Genomic DNA, 12,055 nt, shown 5'->3' with positions numbered 1-12,055 from the left:
CTATTCCTCTCATGATTTTGCACAACTCTGTAAGATCACTCCTCATCCTGTGCGCCAAGAGTCCTAGCCTGCTCAACCTCTCTCTATAGCTCAAGCACTCGAGTCCTGGCAGAATCCTTGTAAATCTTCTCTGCACCCTGTCCTTTTGTGTATTAACCAGGATCTGCAGTTCCTTGTTTCTAAACTTTGGGCTCTTGCTTTGGGCAACCATCTTGTTTGTGAATAGTGACATAGCCACAGATGCCAGATTGTGAGGTTGTCTCTCGACCACCCTCATGGCCTCCTGTCATCTTGTGCAGTCTTTTCATCTGCTTCTAGTTGTCTGTAATCACCAGAGACATTGACAGCCAATTGAAAAAAAACTTAAGAAATGTAAAAAAATTAAGTATTATTTAACCTCATTTTTTAAAAAAAGGGATACAAAGTGATGGAATAACTCAGTGGGTCAGGCAACATCCCTGGAGAACTTGGACAGGTGATGTGTAGGAAGGAACTGCAGGTGCTGGTTGATACCGAAGATAGACACAAACCGCTGGAGTAACTCAACGGGTCAGGCAGCATCTCTGGAGAAAATGAGTAGGTGACGTTTTAGGTCGCAACCCTTCCTCAGATTCATGTAAATTCATTTAAAACATTGATAATAATTAAAATTAGCAAAATACTTCTCTTGGCTTTTCCGTTCAATCTGGCAAACTGTTTCAAAGCATTGGGGGTCAATTAGATACAGCAACCTAGGTTGATATAAGGTTGCAAGGCTGGCTACAGCGAGAGAGACACAAGAGACTACAGATACTGGAACCTGTGTAAGAGGAAAGAGCCATTCAATGGGTCAGGCAGCGTCTGTGGAGGGAAAAGGACAGTCGATAATTTCAGGTTGAGACCATTCATTTGGACCGAAGGTTTGGAGGGTAAATAGCCAGTATTAAGAGATGGAGGAGAGGGGTCGTGCAAGAGAATTATGTGCTGGCTCTGGAGAAGGTCCTGAGGAGGTTTATAAGAATGATTCCAGGAATGAGTAGGTTAGCAGATAATGAGCGCTTGATAGCACTGGGCCTCTACTCACTGGAGTTGAGAAAGTTGAGGGTGGGGGGACCTCTTTGAAACTTACAGAGTAATGAAAGGCATAGATAGAGTGGATGTGGAAAGGATGTTTCCACTGGTGGGAGTGTCTAGGACCAGAGGTCACACCCTCAGAATTAACGGGCGCATTTTTAGAAAGTAAGTGAGGAGGAACCTCTTTTCCAGAACAAGGGGTCACAGTTTAAGGATAAGGGGGAAGTCTTTTAGGACCGAGATGAGAAAGTTTTTTTTCACACAGAGAGTGGTGAATCTGTGGAATTCTCTGCCACAGAAGGTAGTTGAGGCCAGTTTATTGGCTATATTTAAGAGGGAGTTAGATGTGGCCCTTGTGGCTAAAGGGATCAGGGGGTATGGAGAGAAGGCAGGTACGGGATACTGAGTTGGATGATCAGCCATGATCATATTGAATGGCGGTGCAGGCTCGAAGGGCCGAATGGCCTACTCCTGCACCTATTTTCTATGTTTCTATGTCAGAGGGTAGTAAATCTGTGGAATTCTTTGCCACAGAGGGCTGTGGAGGCCAAGTCAGTGGATATGTTTAAGGCCGAGACAGATAAATTCTTGATTAGAACGGGTGTCAAGGGTCATGGGGAGAAGGCAGAAAGATGGGATTAGGAGGCAGAGATCAGCCATGATTGAATGGCGGAGTGGACTCGATGGGCCGAATGGCCTAATTCTACCCCTATAACTTGTGAACTTGTGAAGAGCTTCCAAGTGATAGGTGGGTGTGTGACGAGGGGTTGATAGGCAGAGAACAGCCAGGTGGAGGAGGGAAGGGCGGTTGCAGGGCAACTCTTTACCACAGAGTGTAACAGCAGCCTGCAACAGGCTACAAGGGGGCGGTGTTGGAAGCAGATACGATAGTGGCATTAAAAAGACTTTTGGACAGGCACATGTTTTTTTGCTGGGAATGGAGGGAGATGGACTATGTGCAGGCAGAGAGGATTTGTTTATCTTAGTATCACATATGACACAGACTATAGCAGGTCAGGCAGCATCTCGGGAGAGAAGGAATGGGTGACGTTTCGGGTCGAGACCCTTCTTCAGTCTGAAGAAGGGTCTCGACCCGAAACGTCACCCATTCCTTCCCTCCCGAGATGCTGCCTGACCTGCTGAGTTACTCCAGCATTTTGTGAATAAATCGATTTGTACCAGCATCTGCAGTTATTTTCTTATATTATGACACAGGCTATATACTTTAGACTTTAGAGAAAAAGCGCGGAAACAGGCCCTTCGCCCACCGAGTCCGCACCAACCAGCAATCCCTGTACACTAGCACTATCCTACATACTAGGAACAATTTTTACAACTTACCAAAGCCAACTAACCTACAAACTTGTACGTCTTTGGAATTTTGGGTGGAAACTGGAGTAAAGCGCTTTAAGGCAGCAACTCTGCAGCTGCGCCACTGAGCTGCCCCTAGATCACGAGTTCATTAATTAACCGCTCTGTCCCAGTGCTACTGTATTGTCTTAACTCTGACCTACTTTGGTTCCCCGTCCAAAATGACTTGCTTTAAAAATTCTCTTCCTTGCGTTTAAATCCTTGCATGGATTTGGAGGATAAAGATAATCAACCTGAAAGAGGATAATCATCTACCTACTATCAGATCTCATCACTGCCACTTGGTATTGTTAAACTAATCATGGAACGAAGATGTGAGCATTCTAATTCTAAGTGAAGCAGTGACTTACTGTACAAGGCGCTACTTACTATACTTTGACGCAACCTGCTGGTTTTGATAAATGATTAACAAAAAGAAGATTAATCAACCCTGTCCCATTCCTGTAGAAACAAGGAACTGTTGATGCTGGTTTACCAACAAAAAAAAAGACACAAAGTGCTGGAGTAACTCATCAAGTTAGGCAGCATCTCTGGAGAACATGGATAGGTGATGTTTCAGGGTCGGGATCCTTCTTCAGACTGATTGCAGTAGGAGAGAGAAAGTTGGGAGAGAGGTGGGGTTGGGACAAAGCCTGGTAAGTGATAGGTGGATACCGTGAGGAGGGGATGAGGGGTTGATTGGCAGATGGAGGCTAGAGATGAAAGGGACACAAAAGAGTGTTAGATAAAGGAGCGAAGGGGAGAGAAATATAATGACCCAAGAAACTGCATATGATAGAATCGTGAGTCTCAAGAAAGGTCCCAACTCAATATGTCACCCCTCTGTGTCCTCCTATTCCATTCTTTTCAGGACCATTTTAGGGACAAATTAGAGGTAAAGGAGGAATTTCTTTAGTCAGAGGGTGGTGAATCTGTGGAATTCATTGCCACAGATGGCAATGGAGGCCAAATCAATGGATATTTTTAAGGCATAGATAGATGGATTCTAGATTAGGACGGGTGTCAAGCATTCTTGTGAGAAGGCAGAAGAATGGGATTAAGAAGGAAAAATAGATAAGCCATGATTGAATGGCAGAGTAGACTTGATGGGCCGAATTACCTAATTGTGCTCCGATCACTTATTAACTTATGAACCTATAAAGAATAATTCTGCGTGCATTTGTAAATGTTGTGCATTACCAAGTCTGCGGGACTTGGGGCTAAAAATTGTGGTTGCTGGAAATCTGAAGAAAAAGAGCAGGAAACTCTGAAAGCACACAGAAAGTCAGGCAGCATAGGTGGAGATGGACACAGAGTTGGCATTTCAGGTCAACGACCCCTCGTCAAAACTGGATAAGTAAGAAAGCAAACAGGAAGCATACAAAGAACAAAGAGAATAATGTGGTATTTGTCAATCTCACGAATACCACTGCTAAAAGTAGAAGGGGAAAGAAATATCAAAACTGAAACCCAAATCTTCCTGGTAATCAATTATTTTTCCTCTCCACTGATGTTGTTGGATATTTCAGTTTCAATTTATTCCTTTGCTTCTTTTCTGTTCTTGTTTCAATGCCCATTTACAAAAAAAAAATCATTACCATGACAATTTTAGTCTGTGTCCCATCACATAGACATTCTTGTGTGTAGGAAGGAACTGCAGATGCTGGTTTACACCGAAGAAAGACTCAAAATGCTGGAGTAACACAGCGGGTCAGGCAGCATCTCTGGAGAAAAGGAATAGGTGATGTTTCAAGTCAAGACCCTTCATCAGACTGAGAGTCAGGGGAAAGGGAAACTAGAGGTTAGAAAAGGTACAGGATCAGGGCCACCACTGATGGCCAAGGAGCCCACAATGGTCCATTGTTGGCTGTGGAGGAGATGATAATGAAGGGATACTAACAGTGAACAAACAGGATGACTAGGGTGGGGGGGGGGGGGGGGTGGAGAGAGAGGGAATGAAAGGGTCATGTGCAATATTCATACTGCTGGGTTGTAAACAAAATAGGAGGTGTTGTTCCTCCAATTTGCATGTGGCCTCACACTGTCAGTGGAGGAGGTCCAGGACATAGTATGGGAATGGGAAGGGGAGTTAAGGGACAATTTACAGAGGCCAGTTAACCTACAAACCCACATGCCTTTAGGATGTTTGAAGAAACCGGAGGAAACCCACACGGTCACCAGGAAAATGTGCAAACTCCACACAGCCAGCACCCAAGTTCAGGATCGAACCCGGGTCCTTGGTACTGTGAGGCAGCAGCTCTACCAGCTGCGCCACTGTGCCGCCCTAACAGTTTAAGTGAAACTGAAGGTTGGAGCTTAAGGTGTGCTGGATAAATCTGAGAATTCGGTTTGCATTAGAAGTGAGCTGGCATGGGGTATGAGTGGGAGGAAGAAAATGAATTGCATTTGCAAATCAATGGATCTCTCTGACTTGAGCAATCAACATGGAGAGAATTTTAATCAGTCAAGGGACCTTTTCATAAGCTATATTGTAAGACATTTTCAAGTGGATGATGTATAATGTATAATAACATCGCTGTTGTTTTCATGTTAATTGGAACTGTACACTTAGTAAAGACAAGGAACAAATGACAGGAAACATCAATGATACAGCTGAATACAAAGCAAATAATTTCCTGGCAATATTAAATATCCACAACCCGGTTGAAATATGTAAAGTAACCGAGTTCAATAATAACCGATATTCCTTTTTCCTTTTCTTGTGAATGTGTGAAAAATACAGTTGTTTTTTTTTGGTACATTGTTCAACAAATATTTCAGGTATTTACATTAATAATTTAGGAACCTTGGAACCAACCTATGTAATAATGTGGAATTATAGTTCAACAATAGACATGTTTGCTAAGAGATTTGTTTTACAAACTAATTTCTCATACGTGTTCCTTTTCTCTCTCTCCCGACAGCAAGCAAGAGTTTGAATGATGATCATCTTTTGTTCCAAAGCACAAGACGTGTAAGACTCTACTACTTAGATGATAATTTTATATAGACTTTACCTGGTCTTCCATTTAGTACGCTTTTGCATAATATTAAACGTTGGCTCGAATCCTCCTGCAGCAAATCTGCTGTTGTCTTTAGTTAATCATCACAAGTGAGACTTGCATGACTCTGTCGAGAAAATACTGAAAACGTTTTCCTCAATGGTGGACAATCTTCTATCGAGACAGCCCAGCATCTGCTTGCTGAACCATCTCCCTGCATGTTTTCCCACTTTCCCCAGCTCTGCTCCTCACCTGCTCACACATGCCAACCAGTACAGATGAGAACTACTTCAAAGAGAAAAAAAAAACCTTTCTGGATTAAAACCTTTACTATGTGAAGCAACTCCATTTTTACTGCTCTCAATGAGGGCTGGCCATCGGAAACTGACCAACCTACAGGGGACAGCCCTCACTACCTACCAAACACAAAGGAAGAATTCCACATCCGTGTTCGGGAAGATTGAGGATGACGATATTGGTGATATATAGACACATTGCCCTGTGGAGGTACCAAGAAAAGCCCAATTTGTTTTCAAATGAAAATAGGCCAACAGTGTCTGTAATCTACTGCCCAGTAGCATCATGAATGTATGAGACAATGTACACCCAAAACCCTCCCACTCCTGCCACAGCATTGACACCCGAATGGCCTGCAGCATACGTCGTCCATTTTACTGCACCATTGAACTACAAGGGACAATGCGAAGTGCATTCAAACACAGCATCCTTGGTCTCGTGAAGAAGCAACATCCAGTCATCCTGGGCTGCCGTTGAGATAACAATAAGTGTCAAAGTGGCCCATCACCACGATCAACACCAGCTTTGCAAACCTCTTTGTTTTATCACAAATGAATTGGTACCTCAAGGGTATTTTATCAGCTGGTGATTCACGGACCTCTGCTCTCCTATCAAGCCACTCTGATACCGTCTTATCTCGCTGCCACACCAGCACAGATGAGACATCACAGCTCCACTGCTTGCATTTCGCAGTCCACTCAAAACGAGTGTGCTTTTTTTAATCATCGAGGCATCCGCCAATGTAAACTGTCCGTATAAGTAATAAGAACCTCTGCAATCATGCAAAGATTTAGAACAGACTTTTGTAACAAGCTATTTGAATAATGGTGCAATAGCCTGTATTTATTATGCATGCAGCTGCTGGTAATATTTTTTAGGAGAATATTAGGTTAAAGCCTAAGGCTACAATTGAACTGTGGAAGACTGAGGAGAATGAAAGAACATCGAGCAAGTGTCCTGATAGATTTCAGATTGCCATATGTATTTTGTTATCATTTAAGCTGAACGCAGCTCTGGTTTGTCATAGGATCTTCCCCACTTTGTTTAAATTAACCTCTTTCCTCTTTGCTTTTTAAAGAAAGGCTCCTCTGGGTTAGCAGCTGAAGTTCACTGTGTGTAGTGCAGAGCCTGTAGTTAGCAGCAGGGCACAACCTACAACGGCATCCATGCTCCTCTCCCTGTACTGTTGCGGTGCCAGGACACGTCAGGCTAATCTCTATTTGTTTTGAGCTCCCATACAGGGCACGTTTGTGAGAGGAAAGAAATCAGGAGAGAAAGGGGGGAAAACATTTACGTTTACAGATAATCTGAGAAAGTGGTGAGGTAAATCGATGCAATCTACAGTATTTCAGAAGCAATAAACCTGTCTAACCTGGGTGTTTGAGACATCTGCCTGACAAGAATGCTACTGTTTGGAGTCATGTTTTGTGGAAGATTTGACCAAATCTCCAAACAGAGTCATGAGATGCCATGTTCTCAAATTTCCCCAGTACTTTTCAAGTGTATAAAATGACTTTAAAAACACGGCTAAATTAGAACAATTTGTTTGTGGTTGTCTTTGTTAGTGCAGACTCATGCAAGAGAGGTTATATGATGAGGTTCCAGTGGAATTTTGATGTGAGCTGTTCTGAGTCAGTTCAGGGTCTTAATTGAACAGAAGACTTCCGCCAATGCAGGGACATACAAGTCAACTAATAATGCGAGATTCAAGGACATTTGGCTGGTGATAGGATTCATAGCCAAACTAATCTGCAGGTTAGATTTCATCAGGGAAAACAGAGGTGATAGCTGGGGAATTATCTCAATGTAAGGAAAATATAAGCTTGAAATTTGCAGAAAACTGTCAACTTTTATAAGGGACAACAGAGAGAAGAAGGGTTTCCAACACAATTGGCTCTTTCTCATATGTATCATGAACAATGTCCCCAACATCTAGGAGTTCTTAACACCAACACTGGAGATGCCAACTGAAGGTAGATCGGCAACTGGGACATTGGCAAAGGTTTACCTGGGCTGAAGGCCATGCTTAGCAATTGGATCCAGCGTTTATTTTTGTTCGAAAATTAAATGACCTAAATTGACCATATCAGAAGAAGCTGTGGAACAATTGATGAAACTCCTGTCAGTTTAACAACAACACATAAAAGGACATTGAAGAATATTCCTCAGTGTCTTGATGTATGTAGGCGTTTCCATTTGACAGTTTTTATAGGGCAGAGGTGTGGATTATACATAAGCATTCGTGTTCCTCAGTAAGTTGACTGATTATTGGGAGGGATTGTTCTTCTACTGTCCTCCATTCCTTCCCCCACATCCCTGTTCACAATGGATTCTTCCTGGTACCAAAGCCGATGAAAAGCTCAATGCATTGATTCTTCACAACACAGTATAGTGATACACATCCTTTGAGTCGATGTACCTAATATTATGAAAGACTGTCTCACATCAGCGTCGAGTATTGTTGCATGTTCTCCAATGCAGGGACAGCCTTTCAATGTAGCGGTACTCAAAAGTGAGACATTTTCGTGTAACGACTCACTTCTGTCAGAGGCCCAGTACAGTGGTACTATCTATTGTCATGACAATTCTATCACTAACTCACATCAAAGTACAAGCTTACTTTCTGATGTAGTGAGTCACCGATGAAATCAACAACGTATTGTATCAAGACAAATATCCAAGATCTAAGCCTTATTTTTATGATAATATTTCTCCTTTCCATCACGCACTTCCCCACTATTGAGTTTTTATCTTCTCAATACTGAGCCGGTTAGTAATATTTTTCTTTCACTTTGGTCAAGTTCTTGATTTTATTCGATTTCTGTTGTGCATACATTCTGACAGGCATTTTACACCTCGTTTATTAAGCAAAACTGTTCATTCTAATCTTCTGCTACAATTCTATTCCATAAAGAACGAATACAATTTCCTGACGCCACAGTGGTGCAGCAGTAGAGTTGGTGCCTTACACCCGGTTTCGATCCTGACCACGGGTGCTATCTGCATGGAATTTGCATGTTTTCCCTGTGACTGCGTGGGTTTTCTCTGGGTGCTCCAGTTTCCTTCCACACTCCAAAGACGTACAGGTTTGTAGGTTAATTGGCTTCTGTAAAATTGTAAATTGTCCCTAGCGTGTAGGCTAGTGCTAGTGTACGGGGTGGTTGCTGGTCGGGATGGACACAGTGGGCCGAAGAGCCTGCTTTCACACAGTATCTCTAGACGAAAACTAAAAAAAAAAAATTAAAAAATTGCAGTGTGATAAATAATGCAGCTCAATTCTAATCGTGCTAAAGAAATTTCCAATATCGATTGGTGTGGTCATCGGCTCTCCTTTAATTCAAAAATAGAGGTGTGCATTTGGAGTCATAGAGTCATACAGTGTGGAAACAGGCTCTTTGGTCCAACTTGCCCACACTGACCAAGATGCCCCAGCTACACTAGTCCCACCTGCCCGCGTTTGGCCCATATCCCTCTAAACCTCACGCACGTGCCTGTTCAGAAACATTGCTTTGATGTTTCGCGCTGTAAGAGGGAATGGGTTATCACTTATGAATATCATAGGGGGCTGAATACTAATAGAAACTTGAGAATGCACTTACAGTATTGTGGCTCAGAAATATTTGGTTCCACACTAGACATGCCCATCCAAAACAACATTATATATGTCAAACAACAGAGGATCCAGCCACTATCCCTACACGTGTAGCTAATTGTATAATACCCTGTGAAATCAACCAGCAAAGCACTGAGTAGGAGCAATTGGGGAAAAGCAATATAGACAATAGACAATAGACAATAGGTGCAGGAGTAGGCCATTCAGCCCTTCGAGCCAGCACCGCCATTCAATGCGATCATGGCTGATCACTCTCAATCAGTATATGCTGGCCTTTGCAACAAAGCCCGTATCCTGAAAAATATACACGTAAAATTAATATCATTAAGACCCGACAGGCAGCAAATGATATGCATAACATTTAGTGTAAGAAAATAACTGCAGATGCTGGTACAAATCGAAGGTATTTATTCACAAAATGCTGGAGTAACTCAGCAGGTCAGGCAGTATCTCAGGAGAGATGGAATGGGTGACTTCTTCAGTCTGAAGAAGGGTCTCGACCCGAAACCTCACCCATTCCTTCTCTCCTGAGATGCTGCCTGGCCTGCTGAGTTACTCCAGCATTTTGTGAATAAATACCGTTGATGTATAACATTTAGTTTAGCTTAGAGATACAGCATGGAAATAGGCCCTTCTGCCCACTGAGTCCATGCCGATCAGCGATCACCCGTTCACTAGTTCTATCCTACACACTAGGGGCAATTTACAGAAGCCAATTAAGCTACAAAACCACACCTCTTTGGAATGTGGGAGGATACTGGATCACGCAGAGAAAGCCCACGCGGTCACAGGGAGAACGAGCAAACTCCATACAGACAGCATCCATGGGTGTTTGGAACCCGGGTCTCCGGTGTCATAAGGCAGCAACTCTACCGCTGCACCACTGTGCCGACCCTTTAGTTAGCTGTAACCATTAGGTATCTCATCTGACCTCGTGATAAACATTCATTTTCAAGATATTTCATGACACAGCTTTTGAGCAGCTGCCATCTTTTCTTCATGTCAGAACAATTGTGTTAAATAAAAATAAGTATCGCAGTGTGTTCCTTACTGATCAGTTTCTGAGAGATACCTTGCTGTAAAAGGTTTCTCTCGGAGGAAGAAGACCAGATAGAAAATAAAATTGTGCATTCATATTGTGACTTTTACAAACTTAAAATGTCCCCGAGTGTTTGAATTCAGTCTGAGTTCAGTCTGAAGTTCAGTCTGAAGAAGGGCCTCGACCTGAAACGTCACCCATTCCCTCTCTCCTAGATGCTGCCTGACCAGCTGAGTTACTCCAGCATTTTGTGATACCTTCGTTTTACAGTCAAATATCATTTGAAATAAAGACATGTCATGTAGGAAAACATAACAACCAGTTTGGGCAGCTTACAACCCAATGTAATGAATGTTGATTTTTCCAAATTCAAGTAACCCCTGCTTTCCCTCTCTCTCTGCCTCTTCCACAACCTAGTCATCCTGCCAGTTCCACTGTTCGCATGCGTATATCCCTTCATTATCACCTCTACCACAGCCGACAATGGACAATTGTGGGCTCCACCTTTCCTTGGTCTTCGGTGCCGGCTCTGATTTGTTCTGTAGCTTTTCATACCTCTAGTTTCTCTCTCCCCTGACTCTCAGTCAGAAGAAGGGTTTCGACCCAAAATGTTACCTATTCCTTTTCTCCAGAGATGCTGCCTGACTCGTTAAGTAAATCCAGCTTTTTTTTCTACCTTCAATGTAAAGCACTTTTCGCTGTTTATGTAGGGGTTCAATGGGTTCCTGATGCATGGGTTCATGGTGCTCAAACCATCATGTTCATAAGCTCTAGGGGCAGAATTGGCCCATTCAGCCCATCAAGCCTACTCCACCATTCAATTATAGCTGACCTTTCTTTCCCTCTCAACCACAGTCTCTTGCCTTCTCCTCATAATCTCTGACACCCATGCCAATCAAGAATCGTTCATTCTCCAACAAAAATATCCATTGGCTTAACCTCCACAGGTGTCTGTGGCAATGAATTCCACAGGTTCGCCACATTCTAGCTAAAGAAATTCCTCTTCATCTCCTTTCACAAATGCTCCAAAGACGTATAGGTTTGTAGGTTAATTGACTGGGTAATAGGTAAAAATTGTCCCTAGTGTGTGTAGGGCAGTGTTAATGTGCGGGGATCGCTGGGCGGCGCTGACTCAGTGGGCCGAAGGGCCTGTTTCCGCGCTGTATCTCTAAATCTAAAAAAAATCTAAATCTCCTTTGCCATTTCTAGCATTCATGGGGCAGAGGTTCTGGGGAGGGATTCAATTGGAAATTCTGCATTTTATTCAATAAGGCCTTGAGAACATTTTAGAACTCCTCCACCATCACCCAAATTTCCAGCACGTTTACATGTCTTATTGTGCTGCTGCAAGTAAGAATTTCATTGTTCCGTTTTCGGACATAGGACAATAAAACACTCTTGATTCTCTTGACCTAAAGGGGCTGCTTTATGGAAAACAAAGAAGTACACCATTTTAATTAAGGGCAGTGAAGGAGACCACATTGTCCTCTTAATCCAGCAACAGGATCCCACAGATGGACTGACTATCAGTGAGACAGACATTGGTCATGAGTAAGTTGGAAAGGTTGTGCAGACTAGGAGCTCCGGAGGAAGTGGGGTGATCTTATAGAGGTGTACAATATCATGAGAGGAATAAATCGGGTAGACGCACAGAGTCTCTTGCCCAGAGTAGGAGATTTCAAGAACCAGAAGACATAAGGT

At 43.0% G+C, this 12,055-nt stretch overlaps 1 protein-coding gene across 2 annotated transcripts in view; it reads left to right on the top strand.

Moving 5' to 3' along the window:
• LOC144604392 (transcription factor MafB-like) overlaps nt 1-9,780 on the top strand; it is a 387,791-nt gene extending 378,011 nt beyond the window's left edge. For both annotated transcript variants that reach the window (XM_078418742.1, XM_078418745.1), the window contains one exon: nt 5,328-9,780. The gene's annotated coding sequence lies outside the window, so the exon portion shown is untranslated. The remainder of the gene's footprint in view (nt 1-5,327) is intronic.
• The last annotated feature ends 2,275 nt before the right edge of the window (nt 9,781-12,055 follow it).

Source organism: Rhinoraja longicauda, chromosome 22 (assembly GCF_053455715.1).
Source record: "Rhinoraja longicauda isolate Sanriku21f chromosome 22, sRhiLon1.1, whole genome shotgun sequence".
Lineage (NCBI taxonomy): Eukaryota > Metazoa > Chordata > Chondrichthyes > Rajiformes > Arhynchobatidae > Rhinoraja > Rhinoraja longicauda.
Note: the sequence above shows the minus strand (reverse complement) of the source record. Positions and strands in the feature narration are given on the sequence as shown.